This window comes from Typopeltis vanoorti, chromosome 17 (genome assembly GCF_054136105.1).
Source record: "Typopeltis vanoorti isolate ZY-2024b chromosome 17, IOZ_Tvanoo_1.0, whole genome shotgun sequence".
Taxonomy (NCBI): domain Eukaryota; kingdom Metazoa; phylum Arthropoda; class Arachnida; order Uropygi; family Thelyphonidae; genus Typopeltis; species Typopeltis vanoorti.
In genome coordinates this window covers 88,444,135-88,455,515 of record NC_143565.1, presented here as the reverse complement: position 1 = coordinate 88,455,515, position 11,381 = coordinate 88,444,135, and the positions used below count along the sequence as shown (strand labels likewise).

Sequence of the window (11,381 nt, the reverse complement as noted above, 5' to 3'; positions counted from 1 at the left end):
TTTTAATAGATATGTTATGAAGGTCAGCAATAAAAAGACAAAGACAATGAAAATAGGCAGAATCATTGAAAATGTCAATTGCGTTGTGAACAGAGAACCTGTGGAACAAGTAAAACATTTCAGCTACTTAGGCACGATTTTTAGTGAAGATGGCAAATTAAATATGGAAATAGACAACAGAATCAACAAAGCTGGTATGGCAGGAAGTCAATTGAATAAATTCATATGGAATAAGAGAGAAATTGGTCGGAATACTAAATTAGCTGTATACAAGACAGTGTTCAAACCAGTTTTAACTTATGGATCTGAGAGCTGGGTCAGAAGTAAAACACTTGACCAAAGACCGCAGATATGAGAGTCCTGAGAAAGATTAGAGGCATGAAGAGATGGCATCAATGGCAATATCATATTAAAAAACGATTATATTAGGAAAGAACTTGACATTGTCAGCATCCAGGAATGCGTTAGCAGAGCTAATCTCAGGTGGTATGGTCACTTAAACAGAATGAGCAAGGAAAGATTTGCAAAACAAGTATTCTCTGCCATGTTGGAAGGAAAATGATGCAGAGGAAGACCAAGATATAGGTGGATTGATACCGTACAAAGTGCCTTAGAGGATTGAAATAAGATTTGATAATGTTGGAGTCTTGACAAGTAACAGACTGATTTGGAGGAAAATTGTAGATAGGAAGTTAGTAATGATGTTACCAACTTCCTATGAAGTTGGTAACATCATTACTTGATGGTACATGATAGGAATTTAATGATGATGATAAACAAATTCACTTCATATTGCTGATGATTAACCTTTAAATATACAGCCAATATATTTTGAAGAATCTAAAAATAATAACTGTCATTTGTACTTACCTTCAGCAGAGTTGTCTTGAAAGTGATGTAATAAGAAGGCTTTAGTTTCAAAGAGGAACATAACTGGAGAAAGAGGGGAAAATATATATATTGATGCATATATATATATATATATATATATATATACACACATAAAATGTAATAATACCAGATGTGTGTAAAGGCAATATAGATGTAAGCTACAGTGTTCCATTTCTTTGAAGATGATATTTTGATTTTTTAGAACTAACTACAGACTGAACAGGGCTGGTATTGAAAATATAAATTCAGCTTTCTCTTTTAAAATTGTTGCAATTGTAGAATGAATAATGTTATACCACTAATAAACACCTGACAGAGCAAGTGATTTACCATTTTCAAACACTTAATTATTGTCCATTTTATTTTCTACTGAAATCAACTGACATTTCTGCTAATTTTAGCACTTTCACAATGAGCATGTTCACGTTTGATTTTCAGGTTTCGAGGATCATAAAGCATACAATGGTAAATGTAAATGTGTATAATATTATAACCATAAGATCAGAAAAGAGTATTGTCTTTTGTGTGTCAGGTAAACAGGCAGCTTTACTGACGGATAATCTTGTATTGATAATATTTTTCATTATATGATAGATCATAAAAAAAAAAAGAATGACAAAAGGTAAGAAAGACATTTGATTACTGTGAACACTGAAATGGCCTATGATTCAATTCCTATTAGCAGACATTGGAGATTGATAAGCAAAATGAATATGAGTCAAACATTAGTCTGGTTAAGAGAATACATAGAAGGTGCAGGGGACTGGAATCAGCTGATAATTGACTTAAGGAATTAAAATGCATAAAACGGATATTAATTAAAGGAAACTTTAATGAAAGGGTTCACCACTTTCCCAACCCTTGGTCAACTTCTTTATGGAGACCTTTGAAGAGAAAGCCTTAAACTCTGCCCCACAAAAACCCACTATTTGGCTTCGGTACATGGATGATGTGTTTGCTATTTGGCCACATGGGCTCAGATACACTCCACTCCTTCCTAAACACACTTAAACAACCAACACCCCAGGGTCCAGCTCACCTTGGAAAAAGAGGAAAACAACACTCTCCCTTCCTACACTCTAATTACTTGCTAGCCTGATGGAGTTTTGGTTTTTCTGTTTATAGAAAACCCACCCATACAATCAGATACATTCACCAACAATCTCCCCCTAGACAACAATATGGGGTTTATTAAAACACTATATAACAGGGCAAAATTAATCTGCTCAGATGACAATGCCCTAACCAGTGAACTAAACCACATCCTCAACACTTTCTTAGCCAATGGCTACAACCCCCAAAAAATACTAAAACCAGTACCCCCCCCCCTCTTTACAATAAAGATTACACTAAATCTATCACCATCCCCTACATCTGCAGGGCATCTCTGAGAAAATAACCAATATCCTCAAAAAATATGACCTAATGTCTTGTTATAGACCACATAAAAAGTTGGCATCCCTTATCTGCTCCATCAAAGACCAACCACTTCCCCTAGATCTACCTGGTGTATACCAGGCCCCTTGCAGCTGTAAATTGTCCTACTTTGGCTAAACAGGCAGGACAGCTAATATCAGGATTTCAGAACACAAAGACTACATCTGGTTTCACCAGTACAGCCACGCTGGACTTGCAGACCATGCCATAGAATTCGTTGGAAGAAAACTAAAATAATACACTGCAGCAAGTTCAAGTACGAAAGATTATTCATGGAATCATCAGCAGCTCTAAAAAATGTTTCAAACCTCAAGAAATTTGGGTGCATGAGACTGTCCCAAATTTGGGAAACTTACATCATGAGAACTTCAGCCCAATGGCCAAGACAACCCAATTAGCCTGCTAGGGGGCACCATTAGGACTTTAGGAACAATATTAGTTTCTTGCCTTCTTCCTCATTTGCTTTTGTTAGTGCCCGTGCACATACCATATTTGTATGTTCCCGAAGATGGCAACGTGATGTTGCCGAAATATTGAAGGTATTCTTTAAAGTTTCCTTTAATTAATATCCATTTTATGCATTGTAAATTCCCTAAGTCAATTAACAGCTATGTATGACCAACCTATAAGTCTTGCTACAAGAATGGAATTAGCTGAGTTTGTAACGTCTAAATGTGTGAGACAAGGATGCGAGATGTCACCAACCCTGTTTAAGATTTACCTTGATGCAGTGCTGGCAAGTTGGAATGCTTTGTATAGAGCTATGAGAAATTATTATTATTATTATTAAGAGAGACCTCCAGAGAATCAGGTACTTATTGAGAGAGGCAACATGCACCAACTATCATATTTGCTCTTGAATTCATTTACATTGCTTGCACACATAACATTCAATGGCAATCCAATTCTAATCGCACACCACAATGAGAGAAAAATCTAAATCTCACCTCCTTCTTGGTGGCATTCATTCTCAGCTTCCAAGGATGTCCTCTTGTCCTTCCCCACCTTTCATAAAATGAAAATTCCATCAACTAAAATCCTGTATGACCTTTTCAGAAGTTTATAAGTCTTTATCATATCACCCATCTTTCTCCTGTTTGCTAGTGTCTGCAGTCTACAAATTCTCAATCTGTCTTCTTCAGTATTGCATAATCCTGATATCATTTTTAACACTCTCCTTTGCACTCTCTCCAATATATCGGAATCACAACGGAAACCAGGAGACCAGACCTGCGCACAATAGTCCAAGTGAGGTCTTATCAAAGCCTTATAAAGAGGCAAAATGACATTCTTATCTTTACATGTGAATGTTCGTTTCAGCACTGCAATTATCTTTTGAGTTGTATTTGCAATCTTTGCTACATGGCCCCTGAACTTCAACTTACAATCTACTAACACTCCAAGATCCCTAGCCTGATCAGTTTCTTCTAGCATAATCCTCCCAATATAATACAACATCGGATATCTAATCACAACCAAGTGAATGACTTTACATTTACTGACACCCATTTTCCAATGCCCACAATTCCAGCCTATTCAAATCATTCTACAAGTATTGCATATCAACAAACAGCTGTATGTGTCACCTGTCAAATCCTTCCCAATGTCATTATTGTACAGATTGAATAACAGTGGACCAAGGACTGATCCTTGTGGTACACCACTGGTTACCTTAAAACTTGCAGACTCGCACCCCCCCCCCCCATATACTACTTTTGGATATTTATCTGTCAGTCATCCTCTCATCCACACTATAATTTATAATCCAATCCCATAATTCTCCAATTTATGTAACAGTCTTCCATGCTGTATTCTATCAAAAGCCTTAGCAAAATCCAAAAGTATCATGGTGTATCCATTCTCCTTGTGTAGTTCAATGGTAACATTGTTATAGAATGTGAGCAAGTTGCTAAAACATGACCTTCCATTAGTAAACCCATGTTGCTCATTCCAAAGTAGAGATTCACTGTCAATTCATTTCTGAATGTGAGCCCTAACCAATTTTTCCAAAATCTTCACCACCACTCCTGAGATACTGATATTGATCAACTGGTTGGATATGTTGGTCTTTGCACCACCCTTGTGCAATGGGATTACCATGCATTCTTTCCACTCCTGCAGAATTTTCCCTGTTCTGAGACTCAAATTATACAGCAGGTCAAAGGAAAATAGCCAGTTCAGCTGAACACTCCTCCTCATACACCTGAATTTCTTCATCTAGTGAAGAGATTGCAGTGAGTTCAATGTTGCATACACCAGGTTGATAGCTTTTAGCAAAATGGGCATTCATTAGTTGAAAAACCTCTTCTGCATCTGTCACCCTCACACCATTTGCATTCAGTAGTTATTCTTTCATATTCATTCTTTCTTTTACTTGCAGCATATATCAATAGAATTCTTTGGGGTTGTCTTTAGCTTGCAGAGCCAGTTTCTTTTCATACTCAGATTTAGCTTTCCGTGCAACAGCTGCGACTCTTCTGGCCTGCTACTTATAATTTTCATAACAGACATCATCCTTATGCACACGTATTCTTTCCACATAATCCTTTTCTTATGAATCTCTTGCTTAATAAGATTACACATCCATTTCACTCCTACCTTATTTATTCTTCAAACTCTCAGGACACATTCTAATATTGCATCATTTAAGTATTTTTTTTAAATGCTTCCCATGCACTGTCGATATTCTTTCCACCCAGCAACTGATACCATTGCAGCAAACCCAGTATACTCCTCAGTTCGTCATAATTTCTTGCTTTGTAGTTCAGCATGTAACCTTTTCTGAATGGAAAATTCATAAACTTAGCCACTTCCCAAGTGACTACCACATGATCAAATGAGATTGGAAATAGTATAATTCATTCACTATTGTTTGCTGATGATCAAGTGGTAACTGTTCAAGATCATGACGACATTGACTTCAGGATGAGGAAACTGTTCGATGTTTACAACATGAGAGGTCTAAAAGTAAAATTTACCAAGACAAAATATTTGGTGGTTGGTAGAAGAGATTTAGATCTTCTAGTTGGTACAGCCATGATAGTAGATCATTTCAGATACTAAGGATCCATTATTAATAAATTGGGAACATTTGAAAAAGATGTAGATGATTGTGTTAGCTAAGTCTGTAATGCTATTAACCACCTTACCGGCCATCATGGATCAACCACGCATCCTCATACGCTTCGTATCCATCATATATTTCAATGTAATATCAATGGCATTACAATTTTAACATGCACTTTGCATCCATGATAAACTGGACGTATATATACGTCTTGGCCAGTAGCATGGTTAAGCAACAGTGAACGGTGTGCTATGGCGCCAAGACATTTGGCAAGGAACCGAAAAAGACGATACCCCAAGTGATAGTAGAGAGTTCTGATGTATGGGGGGGAAGAAGAATGAACACTGATGCGAAGCAGAAGTCATGAGTTGTAGAGATGGATGGCTTATGACAACATGTGTATATATTTTGCCTTGAAAGAGTTCAGAATGCAACCATCATGGAAAGATTGAATTTACAAGAAAATGTGCTGGACCACTTGGAATGTCAATCTTTACAGTGGCAGACATGTTCAATGGATGCCAGAGGAGAGATGGCCCAAGAAAGTGATGAAATGGCCACCATCAGAAAGACAGACCTCAACTTACATGGAGAGGAGATATAGAGGCAATGTGAGCCAGAAGGTTGCAATAAGGTTCTTAGAATGATCATTCAAAGTGGAAATGCCTTTAAAAGTAAAAATGGGTAAGTATTTTTGAATTATGTATTTTCACTATCTTTGTATTAAGGTAATTTATTTCAGAAACACATTAACAAATTTAACAATATATCTTTATGAAAAAAATAAATTCAACTTACAAACATTCAACGTAGAAACACATTTTCAAGAATGCATTATATTCATAAGTTGGGATTTGCCTCTATAAGAAATAACGATACATTCTCGTTTTCACCTATATTATACCTAGTACACCTAAACATTAATTTGCAATGCCTTTCAACTAGAAAGACCAAGACAGAATGTTGATTGGAATCAATACAAAGAAGATTTATACAGGATTTTTCAAATGAAGCCAAGTTAACTGGCCTCATATTAAGGTGATAAGATTTTTCTCCTGAAAAATAGTCAAACCAACCAGAAGAACATATGCAATTAAGATATACAAGGGGAGGGGAGAAGGTCTGGAAAGTTCTGATAAACATCTAGAACAAAAATGATATTAAAGCCACTGATATAATCACAAGAAAGAACTATGAGGATATAAGAATATAAGAGCATAAGTTACTTTTATAACTCTGCTATTAGCATGCTTTCTTTCTTGTGGTTATATCAGTTGCTTTAATATAATTTTTGTTCTAGGTGTTTATCAGAACTTTCCCGCTGTCCCTCGTATAATACAACCCTTAGTTGATCTGGCCATAATATGAAAACAATTCAACCCATCCTCTCTTACATGAAGCACATAATGTTTTCTATTATAACATAATAACTAACCTATTAGCTAAGCTACTGGTATTTGTAGCCTATAAGACATGGAGGAGTATGAATGGACAATATAAAGATAAATATGAAGTAAACCACATTAGATAAATTATATTCTTGATTTAATCCTTTACCTACTACATATTTGGTAAAGGATAAAGTTCATGTGAAATATCTTCATGATTTATGACCAGGCTACATTATGAGAAGGTTTGCTACTAGACCAGTTTCAAACTTTGTTGAGGTCAATGCAGAAGTCATATTTTCCACACAGAAGAGTTTAAAATACAGATTGTGAAGTGTTTTGAAGAATGGACAATATAAAGATGGATGTCAAGTACAAGTCAATCATTTGCACTAGCAGGTATAATAATCCAACACACTAGAAAAAGCAGTTAAACCTTCTAATACTAGCATATGTTCCTATCTCAAGGAAGATTCACCATGTTAATAAAACATATATATACAGTGCTTGATTGCACATATGCAGTAATGTAAATAAATAAATAAATAAAACATATTTTGTCTTTCTTATCATACTACAATGCTCGAATGTTTCTTTTAATGCAAACGAATAAAACTACACAAGGCAGTAAAAACTTGGGAAAAAAGCAAATTACATTCCCACTAGGATATTTACTAGAATACTAAGAAAAAGTGAAAATGCAATATACACGAGTAGTAATATTTTTACTTTCAGAAACTTCAGTTCCTTAGCTTTTTTTTTTTTTTAAAGTCATGGAATATCAGTTTCAATTCTTAAATGAGACATTTAATTTATATAGTAGTTCCTCAAGGATATATTTGGATGCAAAAAATATTATATGACCAGTTACATTATGTGAGGGGGGGGGTGCATACATCATCAGCTGTTTCATAAGTAAATAATAATTTACCTTCTTCTCCTGTACAGATAACAGCTTGTATTCTGGTAAGGCAGATATACTGACTTGTTTTGTTTTTTTTCTGTTGTCATCTCCTCCTCCTGTAGGTATAAAAATAATTACATTATTACATCAGTAGGTATTTTTTGTTGAACATTTACATGATATTTAGTTATGATATTTTTCCAGACTTTTTCTTATATTGTATTTTTATTTATTTTTTACATAATCAGAAACCCTTCTGCTATAGACCAAACATGGAACTTTTTTAAGTTAATTCAAGCCTTCAATAAACAGGACACTGGTCTAATGCTACGTGATGAAATTCACCTCCCACCTAAAGACAATTGCGAACACATGTCCACAGTAGGACTTGAAACCACAGCCTGTTGGTTGGAAAGCAGATATGCTAACCATCAGCCCACCAGGCTGGCAAACAATGTTTAAGTGCCATTTCTAATTTCATATTAACTGGATTACAAAAGTAATCAAACCTAAGATATCATTTAATCGGTTCTACACTGTGGTACCAAAAATTAGAGTAAAAAGTGATCTCCCCTTTTGTAACAATTATAAAACTAATTTTGACCATTACTTACTGCAGGGTTGGCCATCTTTATTCCAACCATGCTAACTCATGAGTATGAAAAATTTTTGTGGATCACTGTTTTGCACAGGCTTGCAGAACCATATACACCATCTAACAAGTATCATTATTCTATCAATACTTGTTAGATTAGATGGGCATAACTAATGCTATGAGGTAACCATATTATGTCAGTTGAATGTGTCCATGTGTGCTCCCTGCATGGTGTCTAGTTTATGTGGGTAGGCTCCTCTCCACCTCAGTTTCATAGAAGATTACCCTACAACCACATGTGAGATTGCTAACTCATCCTTAGTTCCTGACTAAGGTGTAAGTTCCTGACACGTACACACAGTGTGTGTGTGTGTGTGTGTGTGTGTGTGTGTGTGCGCGCGCGCACATAAACACAGCAATCGAAGGGTTTACTTCCAATCAAAAGAGATCAGCCAGAGAACATGTGTATCTGACAGACATACAAAGAAGAAGACTATACATGTATAAGAAATCATCCTACATTAGAATAAATTAGGCCAACGAGCCTAATCTGTTGATGGAATATGAGACAGATAAAATAAGGCAAATTAAATTTCATTTCTTTTATGTGATGTACTATTTGTTCAGACATTCCTTTTTGCAAATTCAATCTATATACTTTCAAACCAGCTCAGAAATCGTCTTCTTTCCTATCACCTACCAAGGACAGATCACCACCTCTCTCTCTCTCTCTCCCCCCCCCCCCTTACCAGGTGTCTATCAAGTACCCTGTTTATATTACTTTAAACAGACTGGCTGCTATGCTTTGATTCCAAGAACATCAAGACTATATTGTTTTTTTTTGCAATCTGACTAAGGCTTCTTCTACTTGTTTCCCATGACAATGACACTATACACAGAGTTCTTTGGAACCAGATCAAGATTCTTCATTCCAGCAGATTTGAATTTAATCATCTTTTCCTTGAAACATAAGAAACACTATAAAATCATCCAAACCTTAATCACCGTGACTGTGTAACAATTTCAAAGTTATGGGAAGTGATTATCATTAACTGTTCTGTGGTTTCTTTGCTTTTGCATTATTAATGTAGTAAAAAACGGATACCAAAAACTATTTAAGGAGTTATATAAGCTCGTCCAGAACAAGCTTTACAAACATCTATTGCCCAAGTGGGATTCAAACCCACCACCTATCAAATGGAGAGTGGGTCTACTAACCAAAAGGCCAACTAGGCTAGTAAGCTTGATCAGCAGGTTTGAAGATATTAGGAGTACAGTACAACTTAAAAAGTTAAGATGAGATAGAAAACCAGCAAACCCTGTCTGTAATCACAAAGGAACTGAGATAAAGTACTTTTTATCGATAAGTTTAAGATTAATATGGCACATGTGGAAGTGTCTGAGTTTGTTGTATAGCTAATGAAGTAGTAAGACCATGGTGCATATTTGTTTTCAGTAATATGACAAATCAACATTACTGAGGGTGCTTTTTAACGTAGAAAAGTACAAGAGTGCAATCTAAAAAAAAAAAATGCCTTCTTTAGTCATGAAAAATGACTTCTCTGATGTTTACTTAATTTTTCAAGGTAATAACATACAAAATTGCACACTAGTATCTTTTCTCTTGTGACTGATATGTTTCAGAAAAAGTTGATTTGCATATTTCAGTCTTATGAGCAATTTCAGACAGAAATAGCCAGAATCTGCTAAAAAACAATTCACGATTCTTCAACTTGACACTGAATTTTCACTACATTACAAAAACTAGGAAAAAAATAAATAAACAAGAATAGTGACACACACACACACACACACATGCACAAGAGATAGCAACATTGTAGTGTCATTAGTTAAAATTGGTCTGTTATTTACAAATTAATTATTAATGGTGGATGAGATAAAGGAGAAAATGGTGATGCAAAAGTTACAGAAAAAAACTATGCAATTAATTTAATTGGTCCTTCAAAAATGCATATATGAGGTGTGGCTATTAAATAAAGAGACTGGTTGCAAAAATGTGGTTTATTATTACAATTGTATTAACATAATTTAATTGTTATCCCCTTCAACATACTCCCCCTCATCTAGACACCACTGCATATGAATTTTCCATTGTTGGAAGCAGTGCTGCAAGTCATCAGGTGTCATCTGCTTCACTAGCGCTGCCGTTTTCTCCTTTGCCTCATCCACTGACTGAAAATGGTGCCCTTCAATGCAGATTTCAACTCTGGAAAAAGGTAAAAGTCTCATGGAGCTAAGTCCAGCGAGTAAGGTGGATGGTCCAACACTGGGATCTTAGCAGCCAGATACTGCTTTACAAACAGTGCACTGTGGGCTGGAGCATTGTCCTGATGGAGAATCCAAGCATCGTTCTTCCACAGATTGGGCCTCTTCTTCCACTCTCTGCTTGGCCAGAACCTCAAGGTAATAATGTTGGTTAACTATCTGGCCATCTGGTACCCACTCAACCATTACCATGCCATTGATATAAAAAAAAGAGAAATTTAAAAAAAAAAAAGAAAAAAAGATCAGCATTGCCTTTAGTTTTGACTTGCTCATCCTTGCTTTTTTCATTCTTGGTGACATGGGAGTTTTCCAGTGCATCCATTGTCTCTTTATTTCTGGATTGTATTGGAAAATCCATGTCTCATCACATGTGATGATGATCTCCTGCAAGTCCACATTGAAGGGCACCCATTTTCAGTCAGTGGATGAGATAAAGGAGAAAATGGCAGTGCTACTGAAGCAGATAACACCTGATGACTTGCAGCACTGCTTCCAACAATGGAAAATTCGTATGCAATGGTGTATAGATAGAGGAGGGGAGTATGTTGAAGGGGGGGGATAACAATTAAGTTGTACAATTGTAATAATAAACCACATTTTTGCAACCACTCTCATTATTTAATAGCCACAACTTGTATAGTTAATGGAAACAGAGCATGTTTCATAAATCAGTATTATGAAAACTTAATGAGAAGTGATTTTCACATTTAAAAAACCTTGCTGTTGATTCAGAGCAACATACACATGCATCTACTTTTAAAGTACAATTTTAAATAAATTAACATCACGGCTGGTTCTAATAGGTGTGCAGGG

General features: G+C 35.7%; 1 long non-coding RNA gene across 1 annotated transcript in view; it reads right to left on the bottom strand.

Moving 5' to 3' along the window:
• Nucleotides 1-900: 900 nt before the first annotated feature.
• Nucleotides 901-11,381, bottom strand: part of LOC150097611 (uncharacterized) — a 31,507-nt gene continuing 21,026 nt past the window's right edge. The window contains exons 3-4 of the long non-coding RNA XR_016549650.1: nt 7,715-7,803; nt 901-933 (exon numbers count right to left, since the gene is read on the bottom strand). This is a non-coding gene — a long non-coding RNA (uncharacterized LOC150097611). The remainder of the gene's footprint in view (nt 934-7,714; nt 7,804-11,381) is intronic.